This window comes from Aythya ferina (genome assembly GCF_964211825.1).
Source record: "Aythya ferina genome assembly, chromosome: Z".
Lineage (NCBI taxonomy): Eukaryota > Metazoa > Chordata > Aves > Anseriformes > Anatidae > Aythya > Aythya ferina.
The window spans coordinates 74,229,872-74,241,741 of NC_140299.1; the positions used below are offsets into that span (position 1 = coordinate 74,229,872).

General features: G+C 50.6%; 1 long non-coding RNA gene across 1 annotated transcript; it reads left to right on the forward strand.

The window, feature by feature from the left end:
- LOC311427801 lies at positions 1-8,604 on the forward strand. The gene is made up of 4 exons (XR_014687572.1): positions 1-126; positions 1,465-4,341; positions 7,321-7,395; positions 7,514-8,604. It is a non-coding gene; the product is annotated as an uncharacterized lncRNA (long non-coding RNA).
- The last annotated feature ends 3,266 nt before the right edge of the window (positions 8,605-11,870 follow it).

Below are 11,870 nucleotides of genomic sequence, written 5' to 3' on the forward strand. Positions count from 1 at the left end.
AGAGGGAGGAAGCGCCTGGCAGGCTGATTTCCTCTGGGCACTCGGTCAGGGGTTAGCTCGCTCCAGGTTTCTGATTTCACCGGGAAGCCTGTGGGGTGGCGAACATCCTCCTGCTCCCTAACGCAGGTGAGTTTCATCACAATCACTCCGTTTCTGATTTTCTTACGTGTAGCTATCTCTCAGTATCTCTACATGCCAAATTTTAACTTCCTCTTTATAAGGCGCCGAGAACCAAAGAGATTTTAAGGCCAAAGGGTTAAGATTTCACTAGCCCAGGAAATGTGTATTATTTTGTTAACAGGAAAGACCTGATCTTTCCAAAGTGCTTAATTGTTCTTGTCCAACGCCCCTTTTCTTGGCTGAGCCCTGGCCTCTTGCAGTAATGATGTTTTCAGATTGTCAGGGACAGAAAAAGAAAAAAGAAACTGGCTGTGGGGCAACCGAGAGGAAGTGGTTTGCACGACATTTCCCCTCCTCCTCGTCTTTCTCTGTCTGTACTTATTTGCTTTCCTTTTCTCCCCCCACACACCTCCTTTGGCAAGCACATGTCCCGGAATAAGCCCGGGAGGTTTCTTGTTATGTTGTGTTTGAAATCTGGGCTGGGAAGGAGAGATCAGTCTTTTTCTTCATAAATAAAAACATGAAGCACACGATTCATCCCGGAGAGGGAGGAAGGGTAACAGGACGAGGAGAGCTGGGGGAGACCAGGCAATCTGTCCTCTGCCAGGAGGGATCTGATGCCCCCAAAATGCTTCGGTTTGCCCTGGGAGGATGTGTGTCCGTGCCCTGCTGTGGAAGCAGTGAGAGCGAGGTGTCCGAGCCCTGCTGCCCCTCCTGCAGAAAGGAAAGAGCAGGAGGCAGGCAGGGCATGTGGTGAGTGCAGGGGGGGTGCTTTTGTTCCAAAAGCCGCAGCCTGTCCTGCTCAACCTTCCTGTTCATCCCAAGGCTTTCTGCAGGGTGAGCCTGGCAGGGAGGCGCCCTGCTGGTTCCCACCCTGCAGCGAGCACCCAGGGGAGCCAGCACAACCCACTGAAAGGCTGCAGGCAAGCAGCCTGCGAGATTTTCTCACCAATTCACCCCAAGAGCTGCCACTGCTGCCTTTTCCAGCAAAAGCCAACGTGTCGTTTTGAAACCAGTCAGTGGTGACAACAAAGCTCTGCGGCCATCCAGACGCAGCTGGGAGCAGATCCTCAGCAAGGGGGTGAAGGATAAGGACAGAGACCAGAGGACACCCCTGCCCATCGACATTGTGGTTGCAGTTCATTTTCTTCAGCTTACAAATATTTCAGGGTTTCATCTTTTCAAGCCTGCTGAGGACAACTGGATTAGTCTGCCGTTAGCTTGGTTAGCCCCTTGAATTTGAGCTGGTGTTAAAAATTTTAGAAATAAAAATCATTGTCCAAGGGAAAAAGATTTTATTTATTTATTTGTTTGTTTGTTTGTTTATTTTAATCATACCAACAGCTGTCCGAATGCTGAAGAAGAGCAACAGAGGAAAGCAAAAGCAAAGTGATTCAGGAGCATATGCCCATGGCTCCCAGGGGGCTGCACTTCATGGAGGAGGTTTGCACTGGGATGCTGGGATCAGAGGGAAATGAGCAGCTCAGAGGCCCAGGAAAGGATCCTGCTTTTCTTTCGAGCGGTTTTGGGGTGAACGTTGCATTTCCAGTGACGCTTGCAAGAGGTTAGAATACGGGCAGAGGTCTGGAAGCCTGCCCAGATCGTCCATCTGCTCCTAACATTTCTGGCAGGGAGAGAGCATGCAAGTGGCAAGCAGCAACAATTACCCTTGGTGTCCTGGTGTCTGCTGGCTGCTGCTCCAGGAGGACACTGACCCGGGCAGCCCTTTGCCAGGTCACGAGCACAAGCATGGCATGAGACTCATGAAGCCCATGCAAAAAGTATTAGTGTGACGCCAGGTTGCACAAGGAGGAAATGGGGGAGCCCACGAGAACCACGCTGAAATTTGTTCATGCTCAGCCAGCCAGAGGTGAAGCATTGCCACTGTGCTGTGAGGAGCTCCCAGCATGAATTTCCCTGGGATCTGCCTCTCCCAGAGAGGTCTGTGCACTGGCACATGCTACAGAAAGCCCACAGCGTGTTTATTGCTCCTCCTGGTGCGTGCAGTGCAGCCTGGAGAGCGATCAGTGTGAGGGCTGGGAGGTGAAAGGGAGCAGCGCTCGTGCACCAGCTGTCTCACTTATTTTCTGGGAGCTGGTCCTGCGCCACAGGACAAGCCTTTGTTTTGCAGGGAAAGCACAAACTGCTCGGTTCCAGCCATGCTGGCCGAGGCTGTTCATCCCCACTGAGGTAACGGAGCAGCACTGACTGCCATCAGGTCACGGTGTGGCCAGATGTGGTGGCTGGCATCAGGTACTGGTGGGCACCAGTGATGGCCAAAGACCTCCAGCTGATCCCATCAGCCTCAGCAGATAACATTCAGCAAATCCTAGCAGGATTTTTTTTGACTATGTTCCTATTTCTCAAAATCACAGAATGGCTGAGGTTCGAAGGCACCTCTGTAGGTCACCTGGTCCAACCCCTGCTCAAGCAGGGCCATCCAGGGCAGGCTGCCAGGACCACGTCCAGGTGGCTTTTGAAGATCTCCAAGGAGGAGACTCCACCACCTCTCTGGGCAACCTCTGCCAGTGCTCCACCACCAAAACAGAAAAGAGTTGTCTCCTGATGTTCAGAGGGCACCTCCAGTGCTCCACTTGCTGCCCGTTGCCTCTTGTCCTGGCACTGGGATATTTCCCATGTCTAACTCCAGAGGGGCTTGGCTGCTTCTTAAGCGTTACTTCTTTAACTGGAAGCTCAGCTGAACCTGCTATTTTTAACCATAATTTTAAAATTTCTCTGGAGGCTGCTATCAGCACTCCGTGGACCTCTTGCACAAATCTGTGAGTGCCTGGGACTCATTGCTTGACTCTGCCACGAAAAGTTCAGGCTCTGTGTGACTAGCAGATGGAGAAGGCTTCACAGCTTCAACCACAGCTTCAGGAAGACCTGGTTTCCCCTCGCTCTGCCGCCAGATTTTGCTGCTTTGGATGCTGACCAGCTTCCCAAGCGTGCTGCTCTTACACCATCTGGGCTCTCCTCCTGCAAGGTCACGCAGCCAGCAGGCCGGTAACTGGGTTTGTAGTGACAGCAGGAAACTGGAAATGCTTCCAGCCCCTCGAGGTTTCCCTAATTTACCTTCCCTGTGCAGACCACGGGCAGCCAGCCACCCGTGCTGTGTCCCCACAGGGCCGAGATGAGAGGTCATCTTGCCCTGCAGGGCCCTTGTGGGGCTGGCTTTTCTCTTTCCCAAGCCCCCTCTCCTTCTCACCTTGAAAACACAGCTTGGAAACAGTGGCATGGATTTCCTCCAGGTTGGTTCCCCTTGATCTGCTGGGGCTTCCCTGCTGGCCTTGGCCCCACCAGAGCCCCAGAGGACTGCTTGCCCTGGGGCAGGAAGAGTGGAGGGCCCAAGAGCTGGGCAGGGAGTGTTTTTCTTCCTGCTGCATTGAACACGCCGTGTCCCGGCTGACCTCAGCCAGTGTTTGGTTGTGCCCTGAGCCCTGTTTCCACATTATTCAGCAGAAGTGAAGCAGGTAAATAGTTCAGCAATGCTCTCATGAGATACAGACTGGTCGAAATGTAGTCCAGGAGGTGTTCTGCAGAGCTATCACTGCTCCGTTATTTTTTGCTGAAACGACCTCACTTACACCCTCACCTGGTATCATTGCACCAGAGCCAAGTAAGGAAGCAAATGAAAATACACAGTCCTGACTACCCCTCTGTAAAGAGCACAGACTACACTTTCTTTTTTTTCACCCATCTTCATTAATCTGTCCTCAGAAATGGCTACAGCTAGCAGCCCTTTGGAATGGCACTGTGTCCAGACAACACAACCCAAGCAGTTCTCCAGCTGCTACACCACAAACTGCAACATTTTTTTAGCCAAAGATAAAGCTTGATGGTTTAAGGAATTTAAGGAATTAAGGAATTCAAGGAATTCCTGCCAGCTTCTGGTGCTGGCACTTTCCGTTCCCAATAAATGTTAGAACGACCCCAACAGCCGGATCAATGGTTTCACAAGAAGCAGTTTCCAGCTCGTGGCTCAGCGGTACATGAAAGTGATTAGCAATCAGGAGGAAAACTGGGACAACGTCAATCTCTTGGGCTGCATCTGCAGTGAGCAGGCAGGATTGTCCGCGCCCCAGCTCTGTCCTCTCCCCCTGAGGAGTACAACATTTCTTGACGACCTCCATCACAAGCCAAAAACTGGGAGTCTTCTTCTGCTGAAGATCCGAAGTCTGGGAATTCAGGCTAGGAAGCCTAAAGTAAGGATTCAAGCAGGTATGTACCAGCTTCCTTGCGCAGACTAGCACAGCCCTGCAGGAAGTCATCATCACACATCATGTGTAATTACAGTCGGGGTTAAGCAAAGCAGGGTTTGCTAAGATGTAAATGGATCTCAACCTGCATTGACCATTATGAATGTGAAACTCACTGATCTGAACAGATGCAATTCTCTCTCCACCCCTCCCCCCCCCTTTTTTTTTTTTTTTTAATATATATATATTTTTTCATGCACTAACTCTTTGCCTTAAGGTAACTTGCATTTTGGCTGCTTTTCACTTTATGCAGAGCCTGTTTTACCCTGGTCCACTGCACACTCGATGCTGCAGCTTCCAGTGCTTGTATCTACAGCAGAAGGCAAACAAAAGCGAGGATTTCACCAGCAAATGGTGACCTCAATACAGCAGTGTGTAGATACATGTGGGATGTGTGGGCACAGATGGGCACTGGGTGCCAGGCCAGGATGAGCAGAGGCTTTCTGGACCGCATGTGGAAGCAGGGTCCAGCAGCCTTCTCCGAGATACTCACATTTGCTCACCCACCTGCTCCCCACCAGGGGCCTGGAGGCTTTCTCCTGACCTCCGAGGAATATTTGCAACTTGATTCTCTGGGCTCCTGCCTTGGTTTGGTGGTTGCATCCTCCAAGATCTTCTTGTGTGCCCCTCAGACCCCTGCACTATCCCGGTTTGCCTCCTTCTACATGCATTTGGGTGATATTTTAAATCCCGTTCTTCTTTTATGGCATTGTCTGGAACAAAATAAATAATTATCAAAATAAATAATTATCCAGGCCCAAAAAGAACGAAGGAGTTTCAAGGCAATGTTTCCCGTTGCCGTTTTCGGCATGCAAAATCAGAGACAGGTCTAGCTACTGGCTTTGAGGAATAAATAACTAACTGGAGGACAGTCCATAACCTAGCACATTAAAGCCAAACTAGCAGCTTATTTTAACAGCAAGCAACGCAAGGTGACCATTTGTCATTTAGACCTGTCTGACCTCCAGAGCAGTGCTGCCAGCAGAAATGGGATTGCTCTTGAGATGCCCTAACAGGTTGTAAGGAGTAAGCTGAGGTGTGGCTTGGCAGCAGGGAGGACAAGAACTGGTCAATAAAGGGGGCTCGAGAAGCTCTGTTATAGTGTTATAGGACCTGCTTTCCTCCCAGACCTGCAGAGGTGAGCTCTCTGCAGCATGCTGCAGAGCACCCTACTGTTTTTATTTATATATAAATATATTTGTATAAATGTATATTTATATTTATTATATTTATGCACCATCCCTTTGGGAGCAGCACGTCCTCCCTTTCTGCCTGCTGCCGAGGAGAGCAGTGGGATCTGGCCTTAGAAAGCAGAGACTCATTAAATTGGGAGGGAAGGATCTCTGGGAGATTGCAGGCTTGGGGTAATTATTTTTCTGCTGGCTTTCCCTGACATCCTCACTGGCACAGTCACCTGAGGATGCCTTTCATGGACGCTGAAAGACACCTCCCTTTCCTGCCCAAGCAAAATCTGTGCAGTTAACGACCAGGCTTCCTAATGAGGCTGTAAGTTAGGACTTCTTTTGGCCTTCTCCCAGCTACATGTATAATCCTAAAGCTTCTGTATAGTGTCCATTGCTTCCTGCTTGGTCTCTCTCCAAGCTCTGTGCCTTTCCCATTTGCATGTCACTGCAGCTGGCACCTGCCCAGTGCTACCGTGGAAATGACCTTCCTCGAGTGGGACCTGCCTGCTGTCACCCACCCCACAACACTTATTCCTTCCTGCAGAAGCATCACCCTGCACCTGACGCTTGCCTTCTGCCCGTTGCTGCTGTGCTGCTATCCGAATCCTCTGCTCACTCTCTCATCCTGACACCTGGCACTTTTGCTTCTCTTTCTGCTGCTGATGTCGGCTGCAGCTGCAGCTCAATCGTAATGTTTGGTGCATTATTTTTTTTTTCTCCAAGCCCCTCCATTTTCTCCTTCTCATCCCCTTTAAACTGACAGCTGGGATGGTCCGAGGGACACAGCTTTCTGCTTGGCTCTCCTCCTGACTTCAGAGGTTAGGGAGCAGGTGACAGAGATCAGACAGGCTCCTGTTGGATGCTTTCGTGTGACAGTGCTCACGGGGCAAGAGAGGCTCGCTGCTGAAAACCCCATTGCTTTGTTGGAGGTGCCAGGAGCAGGAGGGGCTGCACAGCAAGAGCTTTCAGACCATGACTGCAAGGTCGCCACTCCTCTGTGATGTCAGCCTGTTTGCTCTCCTCTGAAGGAGCTTCTTTGTCTGCTGCCCCAGCAGGATCTCAAACCCCAGAGCTTATCCCAGTCTGCCCTTTTTTTTTTTTTTTTTTCCTTCATACTTCCAAAACCCCACCAAAGAGGGAGAAAATCTACACCCCAGGGTCTCTGCACACCACATTTTTCTAGGAAAGCCCAATAACCAACAGAACCCTGGACAGCCCACATGTCTTTATATCTGGAAATCTGCAAATAAATAAATAAAAAATAAATAAGGATCTCCCAACTTCCTGATCGCTGCAGAACAGCCATTTGCAAGCACATTGCCCTGGCACCTCCGTGCCAGCCACCCTCTAGATGAGGAGATTTCCCCCGTGGGTTTGCTGAGAGGACAGAGACATGCAGATAGCTCCACTGCATGCCCTGGTGGTGGTGGTGGGGCTGCTGGCAGCCTACACCAGTGAGCACACCTGGTAGGGGAGTGGGGCATCCCCAGGCCATCCCGCCACTCCTCAAAGCTCCGTATCAAAGCACAGAGGCTCTGGCCACAGGAGCCAGCCCCTTAGGCTGGAGGTGGGGGCAGGAGGCACCTGCCCAAAGCCCCTTCCCTGCTGTCCGCTGCAGCCTGGGACTGACCATGGGCATTGTGCAACTGGAGCCTGATACTCAGGACTATATTGGATAATAAATTTCCTTCCAGAAGCATCAGCAAGGCTTTGAACCTTTCCCACCTATGGCATCCTTTTTTTTTTTTACTGCACAGATGCCTCTTTCCAGTTCCCGCCAGGACTTTGCTGCAGCCCCAAACCGGTGTTGATGCCACCTCTGCAGGTCAATGGTACAGGAATACCCTGGTCCTCTGAGCAAGGGAAAATGAACATCTCAGCTCCAGTCTAAGGAGCTGAGACTGATTAAACCATGGAAATCTAGTCACCAAAGGTCTTTTGCTGTTTCAGAATAACTTTCCTGAGCAAAGGAGGAGGTCTTGACCTGCGTCAGGGACTGTGGAGCCCAGGTGCTGGCTGCGCTCAGGGAAGTGGGAGCTGTGAGCCCATCTCTCTCCTGCTAGGAAAATGCCAGTGCCTGTTATTTGATCTGAAAATGCAGTGACACTTCAAACTCCTTTAATTGAAACAGAAAGGTCATGAGTCAGAGTTTCCCTCTGAGCATGGACTTACTTCTTCTGAGAATGAATCGAGCACTTCTGACCCGCTTAGCAGGAGCAACGTGGGAGTGAGCGAAAGCCTTGCTGTTTACGGGGCGAGACTGGATCAGGCATTGAGGCTGCAAAACACCACGAGTGTAACTGATTTCCCTCTTGTCCAAGAGATGTTTTGGTCCTGGCATGACAGTGAAAGTAGAAAGAACTGCAGGTATGACTTTGGGCCTCACGTGGCTGACTGTAAGCACCAGTGATCTTGTTTCCATTGAAACCGAGAGCAGACTCAATGCTGCCACCGAGACAAGATGATTTTTGTGGCTGGTTCTGATTGCCACTCATTACCTCTTTCAGTACTACCATGTATTTATTAAGACCAGACCTTTCCACAACAAATGGTGCCTGTATGTGGTGCCCCACTCCGTCTCATTTCCACCCCACGGGAACGTGGCCGTGACACAAGGGCTCAGGTGTCCCTGGACATGTCACTTTGCTCCCTTTTCTCCATCCTCCCGGCTCTTTGAAGCTGGGCCCACACGTACAGCCACGTTCCTGGGGTGGAGACAGGGATGTGGGGTGTCTCTTTGGGTGGGACCTTGAGCACCCCACCGTTAAACACACCTGTAATGACTCCCACACAGAGCAGCTCATTACAGAATTGCCAGTCAGACAGATCAAGCTTCTGGTTTGGGGGGGAATAGTGTCTTGGGCAAAATTTGTTCACAAGGCAAACCTCTCAAACAGCCAGAAGCATTTCTACTGCAGTTTTCCACATCTGGACCTTCTGCTAGGAGATAGTTGCGTGTTTGAGATGTTTTGAGTAACAGAAAGAAATAAACAGCATGTATTATTTAGCATATTAAAAATAGACACAAAGTAGGACTTGAATATTGCTCTGTGTTCATATTTTTTACCTAAGGTAGTTTATTTCGCCATAAAACCAGCTCATCCAGCCCTGAAAAAAAATAAATAAATCATATGTCTAGCATAGAGGTAACATTGATCAAACCTGGTAAATATTTAAGCTGTTCACATCCTGTGATTGCCTGATCAGTACCAACCATCACTTTTTGCACCAAGCACGAGCAATGCCCATCTGCAAGCAAGTATTTTATTTTTTTTTCCTAGGGAATTAGCATCCAATACAAAATCCTTGCCCATTAAAGATGAGCACCATCACCGTAAGCAGCACATTTCTTTCTGTTGGTTAGGTCCAGACACCAAGGGCTGACGTGACCATATGCAAAACACAAATTCACTGGTCTGTTTGGAAAACAAGGTGGGGATAGGACTTGGGAATGATTTCCTGAAGTCTCTGGTGCAAAAAGCCCTTGGGTGGTTTGCACAAGCATCTGTGCTCTTTACAGACAGAAAGCCCTGTAGGTCAGCAGGCAAACCTTTGGCAAGCAAGATTGGCAGAAGAAAAGAGAAAGGTGAAGGGACAAGTGAAAAAAGACCACGTTCCTCCTCATTTTCTGAATTGCAGGACATGCTGGGAGGGTTGCTGTTACATGTGTGGTTGCTATACATGCCCTTGGAGGCCCATCAGTGTTCTCGTTGGGTCCAAAAGGAGCTTGTGGACCTTGGTGCCCCTCTGGGTTGCTCTGCTACTCCTCATCAGGCTCAAAATTATAGCATTAATAGAACAACTGTGCCGTGGCAGCAGGCAAAGAAAGGCATTGCACATGCAGCACAGTTGCATGGGGAACAACCAGGACCCAGCCAGAGACACCCACGGTGAGGGAAACCTAAAGAATACCTGACCTGGGGCTGACACAGAGCAGAAAAAAAAAAAAAAAAAAGAAAAAAAAAAAGAATGGAGAAAAAAGAGGGTGGATAGTGCCAAAGGTGGTATGGCAGCAGGAGATAAAAGGAGGAACTGTTATCTATGCCACGAACAATAGCAGTGGAGCAGGAAAAGCAGCACGGAGAGCTGGAGCTGGCGGCTAGCACGGATGCTGAAGAGGATTTCTGAGACCTGTTGTGAATCTGTGTGTGCAGGCAAAGCGTCAGCACACGTAAAGGAAAACCACAGCCAGCAGTGCCACTGGAACAAAAAACTGAGGCTCAGCAGCACGCTGGTACATGAGCACTTCGCAGCTCCTACGCAGTCAGTAGCCAAGTTGTGTGGTGCAACAGGGAGATGTCCCTGCCCCAGGCCTTCACAGAGTGTTTTAAGGGAGAAAAGACAAGAAAATAGCCTGTGGGAGGGGTTGGCTTATTTACCAGCACTAGTAAGCACTTTTGGGAAAGAAGCGATTTTTATAGCACAGACACTTACCCGTAAAGACAAAAATAGGAATATTTTTTGGAAGAGAACACCCTGCAGACCCAGTGCGCTTTGGTGCTCCCTCCAGAGATGCTTGCAGGCACACGGGTCACCCCTTGCAGCTGAGCCCAACCTCCAAAGATGTGCACCAGCAGCGTCGGTGGAAGCAGAGTGAATTTTTGCTTCGCAGAGAGAGGTCAAGCATTGGAGCAGGCTGCTCAGGGAGCTGGCGGTGTCCCCATGCTTGGAGATGTTTAAGAGGTGTGTGGGTGTAGCAGTGAGGGACACGGGTTGGTGACGGGATGCAGCAGGTCAGGCTGATGGTTGCACTTGATGATCTTGACAATTCCGTGAAAGCATGCCGTGCCTGCCTGTCACTTGTTCTTCATGCCCTGTCAGTGAGCCAGGGTAGCTGCCACAGTCACAATTCTTCAAAAACCCACCCAAAATCCTGCTGTGACAGGAGGAGACTGGTCCAGACTGGGAAATAAATTCTTTGGAGGTTACGAAAGAGACAGAAGTTGCATCCATCACAGGAAATGCCAGAGACTGAAGTGTTTGAAACTGGGAGAAAGCTGAGGGGAAATGCCACACAACTTCTTGCAGAGATGATGCTGGTTCCTAGACACCCACTTACGGCCCCATAAACATCAATTTACGGGGCCAGACAGAGGCAGGATACCGCACTTCTGGGACGTGTGGCCCATGCTATGGCTACAGGGGCACCAAGGGCCCAGCCTCAAGCCCACAATCACCAGGTGTTATCATGAGAGGGAATTTATTGCCTCTCGGCTGCTGACTGATGCAGAAGACAGAGACGGATGGCTCTGCACGCCCGAACCTGCTGCAGAGCTCTTTGCTCGTGTGAGGGATGAGTCAGCCAGATGCAGAGCAAAGAACAGCTTCCTGGTGTTTGATCCTAAAGCCCTGCGTCAGGAGCTCTTTCAGTATCTCTCAGCAAGAGCACAGGCACAGCAACTTCCCTATGTGCCAAGAATTTCCACGTGAGAGGGGGAGAGTCTCCCCTAAAGCAGGCATTTCGGAGCGGTGGAGCTTTCCTGTGGGAAGCTAGCCAAAAAGGAGCCAGCTAAGCCCTTGCTTGTGCTGTTCCTGCTCGGGTGAGCGGGTGAAAAAGCCTCTGTTTCCTTGTCCTGTTCGGGTTCAGACACACAGAGGTTGTCCAGGGCTCCTCCTGTGCCCATCAGGAAGTGGGGTCTTCCTTTCGCTCAGCCCTAGACCACAGAAATAGCTAAAACAGCAAAAGCTGCCAGGAGCACAGGGTTGCCTGCTGCCTGCACTGAGCACAAGCAGCACGAGGGTCAATTTCCCAGGCAGCACAATACAACAGCGTATTGCAAGTCTGCTGCATAAAACCAGAAGTCCTCAAGACCCTCCTGATGCGTGCATCGTGGTGCCTGAGGAGTGTGTCACCAGGCCGTCAGCAGCCAGCTTGGTGAAGCAGGGGCACTGCCCTTGTGAAGGACTCCTCACACCCTGCTGTGGGATGGAAATGGGTTCCCCAGCTCTGCTCCTGCTGCTGGAGGAGATCTCCATGCCCACCCAGCAGCCCCAGTGGGCTGGACATCTGCCCACCACAAGTGCGGTCCTCCTGTGGTGTATGTGCACGTGTGTGGAGGGCCTGCTGCACTGGACAGGCTGGGAGGTGCCAAGGGCACAGCCTCAAGTGTCAGACAGAGAAGCAAAGCCACTTGGTGCATCTCTCCTGAAATCCCTGACCATCTCTCAGTACACCAAGACAGAAATGCAAGGCTGATGGCCAAGGGCTGAAAGGGCATTTCCTCCCAGCTGCCCTCCCAGGAGAGAAAACATTTCAGAAAACTTCTTCAGGAAAGAAGTGCAAAAAGAGGTGGATCTCGCAGAGAGA